This window comes from Pogoniulus pusillus, chromosome 2 (assembly GCF_015220805.1).
Source record: "Pogoniulus pusillus isolate bPogPus1 chromosome 2, bPogPus1.pri, whole genome shotgun sequence".
NCBI lineage: Eukaryota > Metazoa > Chordata > Aves > Piciformes > Lybiidae > Pogoniulus > Pogoniulus pusillus.
Window position 1 is genome coordinate 44,895,667 of NC_087265.1, and position 18,733 is coordinate 44,914,399.

At 40.2% G+C, this 18,733-nt stretch overlaps 1 protein-coding gene and 1 long non-coding RNA gene across 15 annotated transcripts in view; one reads left to right on the forward strand and one right to left on the reverse strand.

The window, feature by feature from the left end:
• LOC135186224 (uncharacterized) overlaps nucleotides 1-13,036 on the reverse strand; it is a 119,764-nt gene extending 106,728 nt beyond the window's left edge. For 2 of the 8 annotated variants that reach the window (XR_010306780.1, XR_010306781.1), the window contains exon 1: nucleotides 12,680-13,036. This is a non-coding gene — a long non-coding RNA (uncharacterized LOC135186224). The remainder of the gene's footprint in view (nucleotides 1-12,679) is intronic. The other 6 variants (XR_010306771.1, XR_010306770.1, XR_010306772.1 and 3 more) reach the window with 5 other exon arrangements.
• A 55-nt stretch (nucleotides 13,037-13,091) lies between these two features.
• Nucleotides 13,092-18,733, forward strand: part of LOC135186184 (sodium channel protein type 1 subunit alpha) — a 106,767-nt gene continuing 101,125 nt past the window's right edge. For all 7 annotated transcript variants that reach the window (XM_064163726.1, XM_064163742.1, XM_064163701.1 and 4 more), the window contains exon 1: nucleotides 13,092-13,199. The gene's annotated coding sequence lies outside the window, so the exon portion shown is untranslated. The remainder of the gene's footprint in view (nucleotides 13,200-18,733) is intronic.

The following is an 18,733-nucleotide window of genomic DNA, read 5'->3' on the forward strand; positions in this document are numbered from 1 at the left end:
TCATCCAGGCTTTTCTTCAACACCTCCAGGGATGGTGACTCCACCACCTCCCTGGGCAGCCCATTCCAATGCCAATCACTCTCTCTGCCAACAACTTCCTCCTAACATCCAGCCTAGACCTCCCCTGGCACACCTTGAGACTGGGACCACCTGGGGAAGAACAAACTGTGTACCAGTATAGCTTGGGGATTGACCTGTTGGAGAGCACAGCACAGGAGAGGGACCTGGGGGTCCTGGTGGATAAAAGGATGCCCATGAGCCAGCAATGTGTCCTTGTGGCCAAGAAGTCAGATAGTATCCAGGAGTATATTAGAAGGGCTGTGTTTAGTAGATTGAGAGGAAGGTTCTCCTCCCCTCCTAGTCTGCCCTGGTGAGACCACATCTGGAATATTGTGTCCAGTTCTGGGTCCCTCAGTTCAGTAAGGACATGGATTTGCTTGAAAGAATGCAGCACGTAGCCATGAATATGATTAAGGGAGGAACATCTCTCTTATGAGGAAAGGCTGAGGGAGCTGGGGTTCTTTAGCTTGGAGAAGAGGAGCCTGAAGGGTGGCCTCATTCATGTTCATATATTTATGAAGAGAGTCAGAAGGACAGCGCCAGACTTGTCTCAGGGGTGGGCAATGTGTGCAAGCTGCAGCATAGGAGGTAAAACTAAGGGAAACTTCTTCACTGTGAGGGCAAAAAACACTGGAAAGGGCTGCCCAGAGGGGTCATGGTGTCTCCTTCTCTGGACACCTTCCTGTATGACCTACTCTAAGTAATGCTGCTTGGGCTAGATGACCTTTCAAGGTGTCTTCCAACCTCTAATGTTCTGTGAATCTGTAATATATTAATTAGAAATTCCTCTTTCCCCTTCATCTTCAAAGAGTATTTTTCCTATAACTAGTAATAATCAAATGATGTCCTTTAGAGGTCATGAAGCAACTTCTCCTTTGTGCATAAATTAGTCAGCTATATTCTGTTTATACTTTTATCTCTGAATTGCTTTGAGGCAGCATAAATTAGCTGCTGGGGACTAAGATAGTTTTTGGAGTATACCTGTAGTCTGAAGGGCTAGGGGGAATGAGACAGCTGGATCTCCCTCATGAACTCAGCTTCAGGCTATAGCTCTGATCAGCAGAGAAAGGTTTTCAAGGGCTTTTCTCTCCCTCTCTTCTGCACTGCAGGAGACCTTGATATATTTCACCTAGCAATCACTTGCCCACAGGAGGAGTTTGCACCATTTCTTTCTTGTCACTATGTGCCCTTTGTCACCCAATTATTTCATCTCCTCCACATTTCAGTCAAAATAAATAAATTGTGGTTTTGTGAGAGGAGTAACTGAACTAAATCAAGTGGATTGAAAGTTCCATGAAACTGGGGAGAGGCCTGGAACAGAGCCCTATGAGGAGAGGCTGTGGGGCGTGCAGCCTGGATAAGAGGAGGCTCAGGGGTGACCTAGTTGCTGTCTACAACTACCTGAAGGGGGGTTGTAGACAGCTGGGGGTTGGTCTCTTCTGCCAGGCAACCAGCAACAGAACAAGGGGACACAGTCTCAAGCTGTGTTGGGGGAGGTCTAGGCTGGATGTCAGGAGGAAGTTGTTGGCAGAGAGAGTGATTGGCATTGGAATGGGCTGCTCAGGGAGGTGGTGGAGTCACTGTCCCTGGAGGTGTTCAAGCAAAGCCTGGATGAGGCACTTAGTGCCATGGTCTAGTTGATTGGGCAGGGCTGGGTGCTAGGCTGGACTGGATGATCTTGGAGGTCTCTTCCAACCTGGTTGATTCTGCAATTTAAAGTCTACCTCTAGGCACAGAGACTCAAGTCTGCATTTTGTGAGGAGATTATTTAAAGTTGACATCAAGTGAAATACTGACCCTGGGAAGAACATGGTCTCTGACAGGACTGTAATAGTCATCCCAGTACTACACTTCTTTAAGTGAGTGAAGGGTAGAGAATCTCTTTCTCAAGGTCACATTGTCACAGCTTCCAATAAAAATGAGAAATTGTTGAAGGAGGAGTAAATGTGCTGAAGCAAAGAATTTTGGTTTATGAAAATGCTATGAAGAATAGAATTTGCTGGATCTGTCTGAGATGACCTGGCCAAAATAGGAAGAGAAATTGTTTTCCCTTATTGACCTCTAAAGCTTGGTGATTTGAGTATAGCTGTAGCTGAATCTTGAAGAATGGTCCACTAGGAATGATTGCAGGAAGGGGAACCTTCTGCAATAGATTTCTGTGTGATCTCACTGGTTTAGGCTGTGAAAGCAACTGAAAATTGATTAACATAATCAGCTGTTATCTTTAAAACACACAGGATTTGATGCACTCTTTTGATCAGTCTATGGTTGGTTATGTTTTTTTCACTCTCATCTGTGATGACTGTGAATGCAGGAAGGGGAATGTGCTAGTTTGAAGCTAGCTAGAACGTTTTGGTGAGAAGGATTAGATTACAGGCTGTGAAAGGAAAACAATGATGATGTCTACCTCACTCATAGAATTGCTGAGATGTATGAGAACAAGAATCCAAACATAGATAAGGGACTCGCACTTCTGCTGGGGGGACTGGCTGAGCTGCATTTCTCTCTAGCCTCTCTGTCGTCTCTCTGATTAATCCACTTTGCTTTCGAACCCCCTGGCCGAACCTCCATTCTTCCTTGGGACTGGGGTAAGGTTGAGAGGGGTGGGAGAAGGTGGAAGGGCAGTTGAGAGCCTCTCCTGGGGACTCAGGTTTCTGGGAGGGCTGTTGTGCTTCTGTATTACCTTTTACCTTGTATATTTCTGTATATAACTGTCTATACTGTAAATATCTGTTTGTATATTGTGCTAGCTGCAAATAATAAGCTTCATTCAGTTTCTAGAGCTGGCTGAGTCTAGTCTGGGTGATCTTCAAAGTGTAGGGGGGGTGAGTAACGCCCATATCATCATGGGGAACCTTCTGTAATAGATTTCTGTGCGATCTCATTGGCTTAGGCTGTGGAAGCAATCAACATAATCAGCTGTTATCTTTCGAACACACAGCATTTGATGCACTCTTTTGGTCAGTCTATGGTTGATTATTATTTTTTCTCTCATCTGTGCATGACAGCCACAGTGGTTTACAAGGACATTCAGTTTCCTTTCTCGCATAAGAGGATGAAAAAGAAACAGCTGTGTCAAAAAGATAAGCACAATAAGCAAAAATGCATCTTTTAATAACACAGAATTTCATGTCTCTGTCCTGTAAGATTCAAAAGACTATTGCTGATTATACAATTATTGTGTTGATTTGTTTTAGTTTAGACTTTATTTACCTGATGGGGAGGGACCTGGGGGTCCTGGTGGGTAACAAATTAACCATGGCACAGCAATGTGCCCTTGTGGCCAAGAAGGCCAAGGGGATCCTGGTGTGTATTAGGAAGAGTGTGTCCAGCAGACCAAGGAAGGTTCTCCTCTCCCTCTACTCTGCCCTGGTGAGACCTCATCTTGAATACTGTGTTCAGTTTTGGGCTCCCCAGTTGAAGAGGGACAGGGATCTGCTGGAGGGTCCAGCAGAGGCTTAGGAGGATGATGAGGGGACTGGAGGGCATGGCTTATGAGGAGAGGCTGAGGAACCTGGGGCTTTTTAGTCTGAAAAAGAGAAGACTTACAGGAGATTTGATAAATGTTTATAAGTATCTTAAGGCTGCCAGGAGGGAGGGGACAGGCTCTGTTCACATGCTCCCTGGGATAGGACAAGGAGCAATGGGTGTAAATTGCAGCACAAGAGCACAGATCACCCAGAGGAGCCAGGAGACAAGGTCAGAGATTGTCTGCCTCCTTTCCCCAGAACCCTGGGAAGAATCAGAAGTCTCAGCAGCTGCCGAGACATAATTCCCTGAAAGTGTTTGGGTTCTGCCTGAAGCTGTGGCTAGCCCCATGAGTTGGGAGATAATGTTTTGTGAGTAAATACTTAGTGTCTTTGTGATTCACCATTGCCTTCTGCCATAAGCAGAAAGAAGCTCCTTGAGTCTATCTAGTGGGCAAGTGGTATATTGACCACAAGCGGTACTTGGCCACAAGAACTTTCTCTTCCAGGTCAATTAATGTTTATATATTTTGCTGGTTATTACTAGATCTAGTTATTATCCATAAAATGTTTCCATGATTGTGCAAGAACTGATTTCTATTAAAATTAGTGGTCGGGGGTGGGGAGAGTTCAGAATATCAAAATTAATAAACAATATTAATTCTGGTAAATATAATGTTGAATTTGTTGCCCCTATCATAACAGAGCTAATGTTGAAAGCTTTTATTAAAGTTCATATATAGTACTTCTACTCTCAACATTAGACAAGAGAGCACTTAAACTGTTTGTGAAATGTGTATGCAAATGCAAGTATTTAGAGTGTTGGCAAGGATGTGTTTTGCTCTACAAGTAAAAGATCCAGAGCATATCAGTGATCACAATGACTGATCTGAAAAATCTCAGTATCTGAGAGCTGCAGAATATAGCTTATGGCTTCCTGAATCCTGCCTTGTAAAGGACTACCCTCAAATTACAAAGATTTGGAAGGTCTGGCATATCAGACCACTATGTCAGCACTGAATACAGGTTCCATGTCTAGGTCAAAGCTGTTGATCTGAAAGACTTGTTTCATTCTAACTGGTTTTTATCTTTAGGTTGGTGGAGGAGAACTAAGATAGAAGAGTGCTGACTTAAACACCTGTGTGTTATCCACATTTGACACTCTAGATACCATGAAGGCTATACACTCTTTTACCTTTGCTTGTAGTGTGCAAGTCCAAAGTCTGAATGTGGAATACATAGGCTGGAAAGATTTCATTACTGCTTGTAATGTCCTTTATGGAAAACAGCTACTAATACTAGGGACCTGAAAAGTTGCCAGAGGCACAGGCTTCTCTTCTAGACAATTCTGAGCTCTTATGTTCTAAGCCCAGGTGACTAGGAACTTCCTGCAAATAAAACCAAAAGACTAAAGAAGAGCTGTGTTATGCCTTGGAAGCATCCCAGTAGTGGAAGTAAGAGGAGCAGAATTCAGGAGCTGGAACTTTTTCTTTGATGGAAACCAAGAAGATCTTTAGAAACCATTTAGCAGGTCACCCACACCTTTGGTACCAATTACAAAAATTTCTGGCAAAACAAAATACAAGAAGAATTTGTGTTCTATAAAGAACTAAATCTGGATATTTTGTTGGGTGTTGTTGTTGTTGTTGTAGAAGTATAGACATTGAAAAGCATTGAAAAGAGATTAAAATGTAAAAGAGATTGTATGAGGCACTTGCCCTGGTAGGGTATAAATCCTGCCAGGCTGTTTTAACCCTTGTTGTCCTCCTCCTGTTGTGAGTCCAGGAGTGAGTCAGATGAGCAAACAATAAGGGTTTGGCCTCAGCAAAGCCTTGAAGGCTAGAGGGTTTAGCACCAGGTGTCTTGTGTTGCCCCCACAGTGCCTGGGTGGTCAAAGGAGGCATGAAGCTTTGAATTCATTGGCCAGAACAAGGGTGCTAGTGCCTATTGGCCAGTTTGACTTTCAAAATGAAGTATATCAAGGGGGATGGTTTAGAAACCTCACCTTTCTGTATTCAGCCTCTCAGCACCTGTCTGTCTGCATCAGCCATCCTGCCTCTCATCATTTGCAGCTAGTTAAAGGCAGCCACCTGTTGCAGCTAACACTAGTGGCTTAGCAGCAACTCCTTCCCTTTGCCTGAATAGTTTTATATGCTAACCTGGGATTATTGTCACGAGTTTGAAAGCATCTTTGATACAGGAGACTTACTCCGGGACCAAAAGAGTTGTGAGTACATCTGCTGGAGTGAATGCCAAGACTCCATAGGCATAGTTAGAATCCTTCCTGTTCTTGTGTTCCTCTTTTCCAAGTTCTGGCTGTTCAGACTGCTTAATTCTTTGCAATTGCTTCCTGTCCACTGAAAATCCAATGGATCTCAGGGAATTTCTCCAGTTTTTAAATATTAGTAATATAAATGTTCATACAGAAAGTAATGCTCATAATTAATATAAATTACTAATTTCTGATACAGCACTTAGTGCCTAGTTGATTGGACAGGGCTGGGTGATAATTTGGACTGGATAAGCTTGGAAGTCTCTTCCAACCTGTTGCTTCTGTGATTTTATGGAGGCTAAATATGATTTGTTTGCCAGGTCCAGGTCCCATGGCATCTAAAGAAAATTAAAAATAAGCTGCTTGGATTCAGAATCAAACTGAAATGGCAAATTTGGGGTTTATTTTAAGCTTAAAAATCAGTAGTAGTTGTATTGGTGTGCTTTTAGACTTATTCATTGCAGTAGACCATTCAAGATTTCTGTGTTAGGCGTCTCTGGTGAATCAGTACAAACAAATGCTGTGTGCTGTTGGCTATTCATGCAGGTTTGAGGTGGGAGGAGAGGGGAGGAAGGCACATTACTGCTTTTGGTGTTAATGGTACATTTATTATGTTGAGCCATAAATCTGTTTTGCCTGACATTGTTCTTAGACATCAATAACTTGAAGCCCAAGGTACTACTAATACAATTTCCAGAAATGTTTTCTTGAGTGACTTGCAACTTAAGTCTCCAAAAGAAAGTCTGTGTTATATCTTGCTTTACAGTTTGTAGGAGCTAGTTTAAGGAGATATTGGGAGGGGCTGAAATCCAAATTAAACATCTTGGAATAAATGAAAGAAGAAAATCCCTCCCCAAAAAAAAAGGGAAAAAAAAAAGAATCCGGCCAGTACTGATTATTTTCAGTTGATAAAGATCATTCATTTAGTCAAAATAAATAGTTTCTACTTATTGAATGCTTAAATTAACTGCTTTTTAATTTTATCTTCTTTCTTTCCTCCTATTTTTGCCATTCTCTTTTAGCATTTACATGCAAAACAGCAGATGGGGGTTTCTTTGAATAAGTACAAAGCTAGTGGCTTGGGAAATCAGTTTATAGGCACTCTCAGAGGTACAATAGGCAGGCCTATAGTCTTACAAATAATCTGGGAGAGGAATTAAAAATGATATCGTAGTTAGTTTGGTTGAAGATGAAAAACTGTCAAAGACAAGCCAAAGAATCATCCATGAATATTAAGGTTAGTGTGACCGTGATCTATTCAGTGTTTATAGTTCTGTTATAGAATGGTTTTGCACTTGAGTTATCATTTTCAGCTGTTTCTTAGTATAATATCATAGAATCAGGTTGAAGGAGACCTCCAAGATTATCCAGTTCAACCTATCACCCATCCCTGTCGAGTCAACTACACCATGGCACTAAGCGCCTCATTCAGTCTTGTCTTGAATACCTCCAGGGATGGCAACTCCACCACCTCTCTGGGTGTCTTGAACACCTGCCAGGGGAGGTCTAGGCTGGATGTTAGGAGCAAGTTCTTCACAGGGAGAGTGATTTGCCATTGGAATGGGCTGCGCAGGGAGGTGGTGGAACGACTGTCCCTAGAGGTGTTCAAGCAAAGCCTGGATGAGGCACTTGGTGCCATGATCTAGTTGATTGCACAGGGCTGAGTAATAGGTTGGTCTGGATAATCTCGAAGGTCTCTTCCAACCTGGTTGACTCTATGTTTTTTGCTGACAGAAGTAACAAATACAAGGAAATGGCCAAAGTCTTCAGAGACTTGGATAAAGGACTGGTGTATAAATTATCAGAGTATGTTACATCAGGTCTAAATACGGGGCTCCATTTGGTATCACGTTCTACTTTTTGAAGACTCTGAGCCACTGTTTACACATTTCAGCATGAATCACTTGTGAAAGTTGCTGAGGAACACAAGGGAAAACATATTTTGAGGGAGGAAAGCAAGGTCAGAGAAGGATGGAAAAAACCAAAAACCTGCACCTCAAGGTATTACAGACTTCTCTCCAGTTAGTGATACTGAAGCATTTAAATGTTTCATCAGATCCCAAATGGAACCTATCTTAGTATGAGCAAACCTCAAGTAATGATTTATTTATGTGCAAGGCATTTTAAGAGCAAGGTGTCTAAAAAGATAATCATGCTGTTTACTCAAGGTTGTTGGCAGGAGTAACGTGTATGAGATACTGCTTCCTTATTTCAACATGGAATAAAAGGAACCTTGTGGACATAAACTCACTCAGTAAGGTTAACATAGTGATAAGGATTGTTAATTACTACTGCCAAATTTTCTATAAAAGAAAAATTCCAGAACTTGTTTCATGACCTGTAAAATCATTATCTTCATAAAACAGATATAGCAAGAGTCTAGAGTGTTTTGTATTCCTCACATTAAACTCTCACCACTCACATTTTAATCACTGTCCTTACATAAGCAGCTTAGTCTGTACTTTGTTTCCAAACAGTTCTTCACAGAGAGAGTGATTTGCCATTGGAATGGGCTGCCCAGGGAGGTGGTGGGTCACCATTCCTGGAGGTGTTCATGAAAAGCCTGGATGAGGCACTTAGTGCCATGGTCTGGTTGACTGGCTAGGGCTGGGTGTTAGGTTGGACTGGCTGACCTTGGAAGTCTCTTCCAACCTGGTTAATGCCATGATTCTATGATTATTTGTTTTGCAGTCAGCTGCAAAAGGATACATTTCTTTAGAAGTTAGGGGATGGTTTAAACTACATTTTCTTTATTTGTTTTGACAGATGCCTTCCTAACTGTGATGGTTTGGATGTTTCCTGCCTCCCAACACTTAAGAAAATCACCCAGACTGGACTCAGACGAGCTGGAATTTAAGGAATGAAGCTTTATCTTCACAGCTTAGCACAATATACAAGCAGGTATTTACAATATGTACAGCTAGAGACAGAAATATATGAGTTAAAAAGGTAATACAGAAACACAGCAGCCCCCTCAGAAACCTGAGTGCCCAGGAGGGGCTCCCAACCACCCTTCCACCTCCTTTCCACTCCTCTACCTTATCCCAGACTTTGCCTTACATTCAAGGTGAGTTTGGAGAATCAGCCAGGGGGTTAGAAAGCAGATGGATTAGTTCCACAGACAGCAGGCTAGGGAGAGAAAGGAGGCAACTGGAGCCAGAGACAGCAAGTCTGTTATCTATTTTTATGTGCTAGTTTTTTAATCCATCTCAGCAAGCCTATGAGTGCAGTAGACATCACCATTGTTTTCTTTTTGCAACCTATAATCTAATTCTTCTCACCAAAATATTCCAGCTGGCTTCAAACTAGCACAACAACTGAAAATTAGTTTGGTAGCTGGGCATGTATAAACTTGACTTATTTTCTTCAGTCATTATCTACTCCCATTATCAAGGCAGATGGCTCTAGTAATGTGTTTTTTCACTAAGGGTTCTGAATCAGCAGTTTCTGTATCAATTTGTGTTAAGGTAATCATAGAATCAAGCAAGTTGGAAGATACCTCCAAGATCATCCAGTCCAACCTATTACCCATCCCTGTCCAATCAACTAGACCATGGCACTAAGTGCCTCATCGAGGCTTTTTTACATTCCATCTCTTTTCAATACTTTTAATTGTCTATACTTCTAGAACAACAACAAGAACAACAAAAACCCAACCACCACCAAAATATCCAGATTTAGTTCTTAGCGTGTCCTTGATCTATTCAATCTTCATACTTTTATTATAGAATGTTTTTGCCCTTGAGTTATCATTTTCAATTGTTTCTTAGTATAATATCATAGAATCAACCAAGTTGGAAGAGACCTCCAAGATCATCCAGTCCAGCATATCACCCAGTCTTATCCAATCAACTAGACCATGTCTATCTAGACCAAAAATGTTTATATGAACTGTCATAAACCTAAAGCTTTGTGGCCCAATGGAAGCAATAGTTAGCTAATCACTGAGAGACATCAGCAGTTTTTGCACTTCAGAGAAGAAATATGGTTGGCAGGCATATTCTCAATGACAATAACATGATATTTACAAATTATTACTTTATATTGTTGTCATGGCAAGAGAGTAAAATGGGATAATCATCATTCTGCAATTGGGAGTATAATTTATAGACAATATCATGGGAAGAAAAGGTTGGAAAATCTTTGAAAGAACATCTAATCCATCATTTTGCTCAAACATGGAATCACAAGTTATCAATCTCAGAAGTTTGACTGAACTGTACCATCAAGCAAACTGCATATTTTCTTTGCAATGCTGACAGTCAAGCTTGATATTTGATTAATTTAGCACTGTCTACTCAGTTTGTGTGTGTTGAGTTGGCTTACCTATAGTTTACTTATAAACTTTGCATGTTTTCTTTGCAATGCTGACTGCTAAGCTTGCTGTTTGACTCAATTAGCATTGTCTACTCAATTTTCATGTATTGACTTAGTTTACCTATAGTTTCCTTATGAACTTTGCATATTTTCTTTGCAATGCTGACTGCCAAGCTTGCCAATATGTTAATTCAGGTAGCACTGTCTACTCAGTTTTCATGTATTGACTTGGTTTACCTATAGTTTCCTTATGAACTTTGCATATTTTCTTTGAAATGCTGTCGGCCAAGCTTGCTATTCTGTTCATTTAGGTAGCACTGTCTACTCAATTTTTATGTGTTGACTTGGTTTACTTATAGTTTACCTATAAACTTGATTCATTCCTCTACCTGGTGCAGTTAACTCTTGATTAATGTGGGCAGATTATCCTGGTGATAGTGCTGTGGCTATGTGAGTATCCAAGCTGCCTTTAGCTGAGCAGTTTGGGTGCTTTTCTGTTTTAAGTGCTGCAATCAACAGAACCACCATAAATTTTGCACCTTAAACTACCATTGTATGTTGTCAGAGTGTAATACCAGTCGTGATATTTTCAGCTCTTGATTAACCAGGATCTAGTATGTGAATAGTTTTCTTCTAAGCAAATACTCCTATTAAACACTTGAAAAAACCAAACATAGAGGCTGGTACATGTAAATGATCTAAAGTTACTACGGACTCCTCACTACCATAGCGACTCAGAGTGGTTAGATGTTGTGCTGTGGGATTTGATTTAGTCAAGGACTTGTCAGTGTGAAACTAATGATTGGACTCAATGATCTTGAAGTTATTTTCCACTTTAAGAAATTCTGTGATTAATAGACAATTCCAGCATGTGAAAGAACACCTATGTCCCAAGATATTACTTGCTGCTATTGTATGGATAAACTTTGATGATTGAATAAGAAGTTCCTGATTTGAAATTCAGCAGTAATTTAAAAAAGAATCATTCTCAAATGGTATTTCCTTTGATCTTTAAATTTTCTTTATTTTCTTCCTTATACTTCAGTTCTTTGGCCAGTATATCCTGGGTGATGAGATGATCTGACTTTTCAAACAAACAGTAAAGCTTGAACACATTTTTCAGCCTGGTGTAATGTGTTAGAAAAGTAGTTGTTGTGTGCTTATTTTTAAGGGAAATAGCAATTTAATTAGCTGTTGTAAACAAACAAAAAAGGATTGTTTTTATCTCTTTCACCTTCTCTTTGATTCTCCCATTTGAGATTGAAGCTCAAATCATGTTTACTCTGCTAAAAGCATAACGAAGTGTAATAGTCCCTGTACAAAAGATGACTCCATAAAACCTAGTCAGTGTTCCACACTGAAGTCAAAACTTTCAGTGAGTTTAGTGACCTGTCTTCTGATGCTGCTACAATGTTTTGCTGAGTTTTGAGTGGGTTTGGGTTTTTAGTCTTGTGCTCAATGCAGCCCAAGATTTCAACCTGGTGAGTTTCACAGCTGTATTGAAAACTACGTCCATTATTTCAGTAATTCACCCAAGCCACTTAATTTAAACAGGAAGGACCATCAAATATAAAAGCACTTTCATTAAATGATGCATTAAATTATACTTATATATATAATAAATTACTATATGTTATTATAATTATATAATTGTTATATATTATGATAGTTATATAATTACTATATATTAATTATATGCTTAATTATACATATATATTTGTAAGTATATGTATATATATAAGTAAAATTAAGTATATATATAATAAAAGTATATACAATATACTTATATGTATTATAAGTATATATATAATATACTTATCTATATAATTAATGTAAGTAAGATATGTAATTAATTTAAGTAATAGATGTAATTATACTTAAATTATTAAGTTATACTTTCTTTATTTCTCAGTTGTTATATTTGTTATCAGGTAATATTGATCCATGACATTGGTAAATTTGTGTCCACTTGCAATTTCTCTCCATCCTGCCTCATCACAGCAATCAAATACATCCAGAAATCTTAAGATGCCACTTCTTAATAAAACCTTTATGTTCCTTTGAAGCATATCACTCAAAATATTCAAGACTAATTGTCTGTATTTAAGGCTTTTTACTGTTGAAGCAGACAAATGAAAGAAAATACAGAACACACTTTATATGCAGTAGTTTTATTTAATATATAGCTACTTATTCTGTAGGCTTCTATCTGCTGGCTAAGCTCAGATACTTGTTTTTCCTCTTGTGCCCTCCACAGAGGAGCTGCTGATATGATCCAGACAGTACTAAACTAAGAACTATCCCAAAGCTTCTCTCAAAAAATTAGCAAAGATAGACCAGAAATCATTAGAAACATCTTCACAACCAGGAATGTATCTTTCCCATCATTTTCTTGAAAATATCAAAGTCTCTGTGAAACAAGCACTTTAATCTGTGTAGCACAAAGTAAAACAGGTAACAAATCATTATTTTCCCAAGCATCAACTTGCATGCAGTAAAATTTATTTCTAAGGTAATCTCTGTGGGGTTATTTTCCCTATACCATTGCTTTTCTTCTACTCACCACAATAACATATAGACAAATGTCTGCAGCAGCAGTCTGCGTCTCTCCTTCCTTACTTTGCAGTGCTGTTGCTCTCCTATTAGCTGTAGCTATGCAGTCCTCTAAACCGAGCGAGAGAGGAGCAGTGTTACCTTGATTGCAGGTGCAGCTGCAGCTTTAGCACTTGCTCTCTGCCTCACGCTTGCAACAGCCTGGCTCCTTCCGGTCATTCCTTCCAGGGGAGGAATGACACCAGCATTTCTGAGCTGTTCCTCTGTTTTCTCCCAGAACGCTCAGGGAAAGCAGACTTCGTGATCTCCATGCTAACTACCAGCCTGCCTGCTGCCAGTTCTCCCTACTTCTGCCAGTGATGACATTCAGCTTGCTCCTCCACACAGGATACAGCACTGATTCCTCATTATGTAAGGCAGTCTAGGTCAAGTGTAGGAGAGACTCTGCTGGCCTGAGCAAGCTAGTGGATTGCTCCCTCAGCTTCATGGGGTCTGGAAGCTGGATCCTGATATCTGCTACATCTTCTTGGGTAAATGTTTTTACATGATTTAAATGGTTGCTGTGCTGGTTTTCTATGCAGATAGCTGTCAGCCATGCTGTGAATTGCAGAGAGAATTTGTTAGGTGATACCGGCTCTGTCAGCACAATTGAATTAACAGAGCAGTAGTTCTTGTAGGCATCTCAGCTTTAAGACATGTTACAAATAAATGAATCATAAAGTGGCTTTGTTTAACTGTATGGGGATTGTTGCTAATTTGACTGATTAAGCAGTGAATTAAATCCATTTGCTTGAAGGTGGTGTGGGAAAGCATTATTGAATACAGCTATTAGTTCTGAGAGGTTTACTGCAGTTCCTGGCTGTTGCATTGTTTTAGCCTTGTTAATGACAGATACGCTTCTTTTATTAAGCAAAGCAAAGGGGGAGGGGAGGGGGGGAGAGAGGGAAGTATTTAATTTTCTTGCACTTTTTGGTTAATTTTTGAAGTAGCAGTTAAACCCAAGATGCTGTTTGCAAGTTATTGCCTTACTGCATGAATCTGTATGCCTAGCAGATATGCACAGTGAATACTGCAGATAAGATTGCATTTACTGAACTGCTCTGCAGAGTGCCAGAACAGTACACGTTAGCTACACTTAAATTAGAGGGTAGCTTTTTTTTTGGTTCATGAACCATGCAAAATTGAATTAATTGTTTTATTGATGGTAAAAAAATGTTCTTTGTACCCTGCTGAACAGAACAGGTTTGTCCTTAAACAAATGCTACATACAGAGTATCGTCAGGTGCTGGAACATCTGATTATACTGGAATGCAGTAGAAGAGGCCCTGGAAAGTAACAGCATAACACTGATACTGCAGTATCATGTAGGGAATTTCAACAAGGCTTGCTTGCTTGCTAGGGACAGTTACTACATAATAAAGTTGAGAATATTTTTAATGCATTTGAGAGATTAATTGGGAAACCCATGTTTATGTGCAATACCTTGGACAGCAACTTTCTCATTCCCTTATACTTTAGGGTCTACTTGGTGGGTGTTTGCAATTTATACTAAGTAAATAATACAGAATTAAGATGTAATGCTGGATTTTCAGATATAGGTGAATATATAGTAAAAATATCTAAGAGAAACTTTGGTCAGCATGGCATCAATGAGCTATATTTACCAGTTAACCACCGAGATTTCACTTAATAGATTAACTTAGAAACAGTGATCTTTACATTGAATTATGTTAAGGAATGTCAAAGAAGAAAAAGACAGTAATTTTGCAACTTTCAATTGACAACATTTACAATTTTCTTTTCCTGTCCAATAGGTAGCTGTTCACTTTAAGAATATATACCAATGAAATATTAATATAAGATTATGTATTCATATCAGATTAAAACTGATTTTGATGGGAAGAGTAGAAGGCCTTTAATTGTACTGTTTCCCCCCTCTCACTGAAAACTACTGGCTCTCCACTTTGTTCTAGAAATAACTGATAGCATTTAATGTCAACACTTGTTTGCAAGGTGAAGTGTTTCATCATTTCCTTATTAGTTTTAAATACTCTATTCCTCTGGAAGAGAGCTGCCAAGAAGTCAGTTGTCTCTTCACTGTATTTTTCCTTCCTTTCCTTCAATTCTTTCCTGTCCTTCATTTCTTTCTTTCTTCTCCTTTCCTTCCCCTTCCCCTCTTTTCCTTTCCTTTCCCTTCCCTTCTTTTCTTTTCCTTTCCTTTCCCTTCCCTTCTTTTCTTTTCCTTTCCTTTCCCTTCCCTTCTTTTCTTTTCCTTTCCTTTCCCTTCCCTTCTTTTCTTTTCCTTTCCCTTCCCTTCTTTTCCTTTCCTTTCCCTTCCCCTTCTTTTCTTTTCCTTTCCCTTCCCCTTCTTTTCTTTTCCTTTCCTTTCCCTTCCCCTTCTTTTCTTTTCCTTTCCTTTCCTTTCCCTTCCCCTTCTTTTCTTTTCCTTTCCTTTCCTTTCCTTTCCTTTCCCTTCCCCTTCTTTTCCTTTCCTTTCCCTTCCCTTCTTTTCCTTTCCTTTCCCTTCCCTTCCTGGAGGTTTTGTTTCTTTGTTTGTTTTTTTGCTAATGGCAATCATGTGAAATACCAAACTGGTTCTTTGATTAATTACATCATGACAGAAGTTTGGTTCAGGAAAATACAACTATTTTTTGCTGATTAGAAAGCACCCCTGTTGCAATGCAGTGTGTTACATTGTGTAACATTGTAGAGATACCACTTTTTGCTTCAAAATGCAGAAGTATGACTGGCAAACAAACTCTTAATAGCATAGCATAGGAAGTTAGAACAAAGCTGCTAGGCACCATATGTTATTGTAATGATGTACTTCAGAGTCTTTGTTTCCTTCTACCTGAAGTGATCTAAAATAGCTGTGCCATTATATGTGATTATGCTCTGTTCTGTCCCACTGCAAGTGTGGGTGCTTGAGATATTTTCTTACAGGCTGAGGAAGGATTAATAACCTAAATATAGTAACCTAAAATTCAATTAGGAGGAAATGAGAAAGACTGATCAGCTTCAAAGATGTGGTGGTTTTCTGGAAGTGTTATTTTGCATCATGGTTCAGAGCAAGGCATGCATCTTCTTAGCAGATGCTTCAGTAGGATACAATGTGCTGGAAAATAGTGTTTCATATGTGTATTTATATGCTATATTCTGACACTATGAGGAATCAAAACAGAGCAGTAAGGTATGTCTTGAACTCAAAACAGTACAGGATATGGACCAGTAGTGGTCAGTGTCTCTTCCTAGTATATTCATGTGGCTTACTGGAGTTGCCTATTCTATGACTACATCAGTAGCTTGCTTTGAATATTCTGTATTATCCTTTACATCACAATAAGCAGCTTGAGTTCATGAAAAAAAAATTCAGTTTTCCTAAAAGTGCTAGAATTTTCTGTCATGGAAGTAAGTGTCTGTGCTCTCTTCATAGCCATGGAAATGTCCTTAAGACTAGAGGAGCATGGAAACAATATGGAAGTATGTGAATTCAATTACTCTAGAATATAGCATAAGCAAAGTGTAAGAGCACACATTAAACTGTTAACTTCTACAGAGATATTTATGTCTCAGATGTTATCTGGGCATTTTGAGTCATTAAAATATCTCTTGTGGTGCTAACCATATACTGAATCAGTGCTAAACTTTAAAAATTAAGACAATAAGCATCTGTTTCAGTTTATATCATGTAAGACTGCCAAAGTATAATTCACAAGCTTTCCAGGTGAGTTTGGACTCACAAATGCAGATTGTTTGCTGTCCAGAACTGCCAACTTTTCTTTGCATCTAGTAAACCAAAACCAAACCATCAAACAAAATCCAAATGTGACAAAACTCTACTGCTGTAGAAATAGGTTATATCTATCCTGAACATATCTCTGTGGAATTTGGCAGATGTGCTCTGTTTCTAGTGTAAAAAGTTACTATACTTTTATTTGGAGATGTTCCCACACTGCATGCAATCTTCTGTTCTCTGTTGCTCCAGTTCATGTAATGTTTTCAAGTTCCCATTCTTCACTGCTTGCATTTCTTTCCTTAACTGCTTATATAGTTGGTGTTGGTTTTGGTTTGGTTTGGTTTGGTTTGGTTTGGTTTGGTTTGGTTTGGTTTTTCTGGGACTGCAGTTCAATAGCTTCACAGTTTTAGGAAGGGAAAAAGTCCCTTGGAGTATTGTGTTCCGTGGAGGAACATTGGTGGTGGAGTCACCGTCCATGGAGGTGTTCAAGAAAAGACTGGGTGAGGCATTTAGTGCCATGGTCTAGTTGATTGGATAGGACTGGGTGCTAGGTTGGACTGGATGATCTTGAAGGTCTCTTCCAACCTGCTTGATTCTATGATTCTATTATATATAATATACAGATATATTATGTATAAGATGACATCTCTATGGGATATCACCCACAGACTTTGTCAAGCTACAGAGGTGGGCACAAGCCAACCTCATGAGGTTCGACAAGACCAAGTGCAAGGTCCTGCAGCTGGGTTGAGGCAACCCCAAGCACAAATCCAGGCAGGGCAGGGACTGGTTGGAAAGCAGCCCTGAGGAGAAGGACTTGGGGGTGCTGGTGGACAAGGAGCTCAACATGAGCCAGCAGTGCACTCTTGCAGCCCAGAAAGCCAACCAGAGTCTGGGCTGCATCAGGAGAAGTGTGGCCAGCAGGTTGAGGGAGGAGATTCTTCCCCTCTACTCCACTCTGCTGAGACCCCACCTGGAGTACTGCATCCAGTTCTGGAGCCCCTATTACAAGAGGGATGTGGACATGCTGGAGCATGTCCAGAGAAGGGCCATGAGGATGCTCAGAGGGCTGCAGCAGCTCTGCTGTGAGGGCAGGCTGAAAGAGTTGGGGCTGTTCAGTCTGCAGAAGAGGAGGCTCCCAGGTGACCTTCTTGTGGCCTTTCAGTATCTGAAGAAGGCCTACAAAAAAGCTGGGGAGGGACTTTTTAGGCTCTCAGGGAGTGACAAGACTGGGGGGAATGGAGCGATGCTGAGATGGGTAGGTTCAGGCTGGATGTGAGGGGGAAGTTGTTGAGCATGAGAGTGGTGAGAGGCTGGAATGAGTTGCCCAGGGAGGTGATTGAGGCCAGGCTGGATGAGGCTGTGTGCAGCCTGCTTTAGGATAGGGTGTCCCTGCCCATGGCGGGGAGGTTGGGACTAAATGATCATAGAATCAGTCAGGCTTGGAAGGGACCACAAGGATCATCTAGTCCCCTCCAACCCTGACTGGTTCTATGATTCTGTGAATATCTTCCAACCTGTTCTATTCTATGATTCTATGATAACACTGAAACAAAAACCAAACAGAATCTCCCAATGCCTGCTGATCACTATGGGTGGACAGTTTGCAGCACTTAAGCTGAAAACTTCCTGGGCTGTTCTTCACCAGTGCTATTAAAAATTTAAATAATATTCCTGAATGTGATGGCTTGGGTGTTACCTGCCCACACACACTTAAAAAAAATTAGCCAGACTAGACTCAACAGAGCTGGAAATTAAGGAATGAAGCTTTATATTTGCAGCTTAGCACAATATACAAGCAGATATTTACAATATACACAGCTATAGACAGAAATATACAAGTTAAAAAGGTGATACAGAAACACAGCAGCCCTCCCAGAAACCTGAGTGCCCAGGAGGGGCTCCCAACCACCCTTCCACCTTCTTTCCACCCCTCTACCTTATCCCAGACTTTGCCTTACATTCAAGGTGAGCTTGCAGAGTCAGCCAGGGGAGTTAGGAAGCAGATGGATTAGTTAGACAGCAACTTAGGGAGAGAAGCCAGGTAGCAACTGTGTTATCTATGTTTGTGTTCCTGTTTTTATCCATCTCAGCAAGCCTATGAGTGTAGTAGACATCACCATTGTTTCCTTTTCACAGCTTATCATCTAACTCCTCTCACTAGACTGAAACTAGCTCAGTGAGACAGAGCCAAGAGTAAGACTGGTGAAAATTTGTCTGAGGGCAAGTGAACCATGAATTCCCATTAACGCAAAGTTACCAGCTTTGCAGTATTTGAAATCTGCAAGCTTGCAAGCTCCAAGCTGCAAAGAACTTTGCCTGGCAACT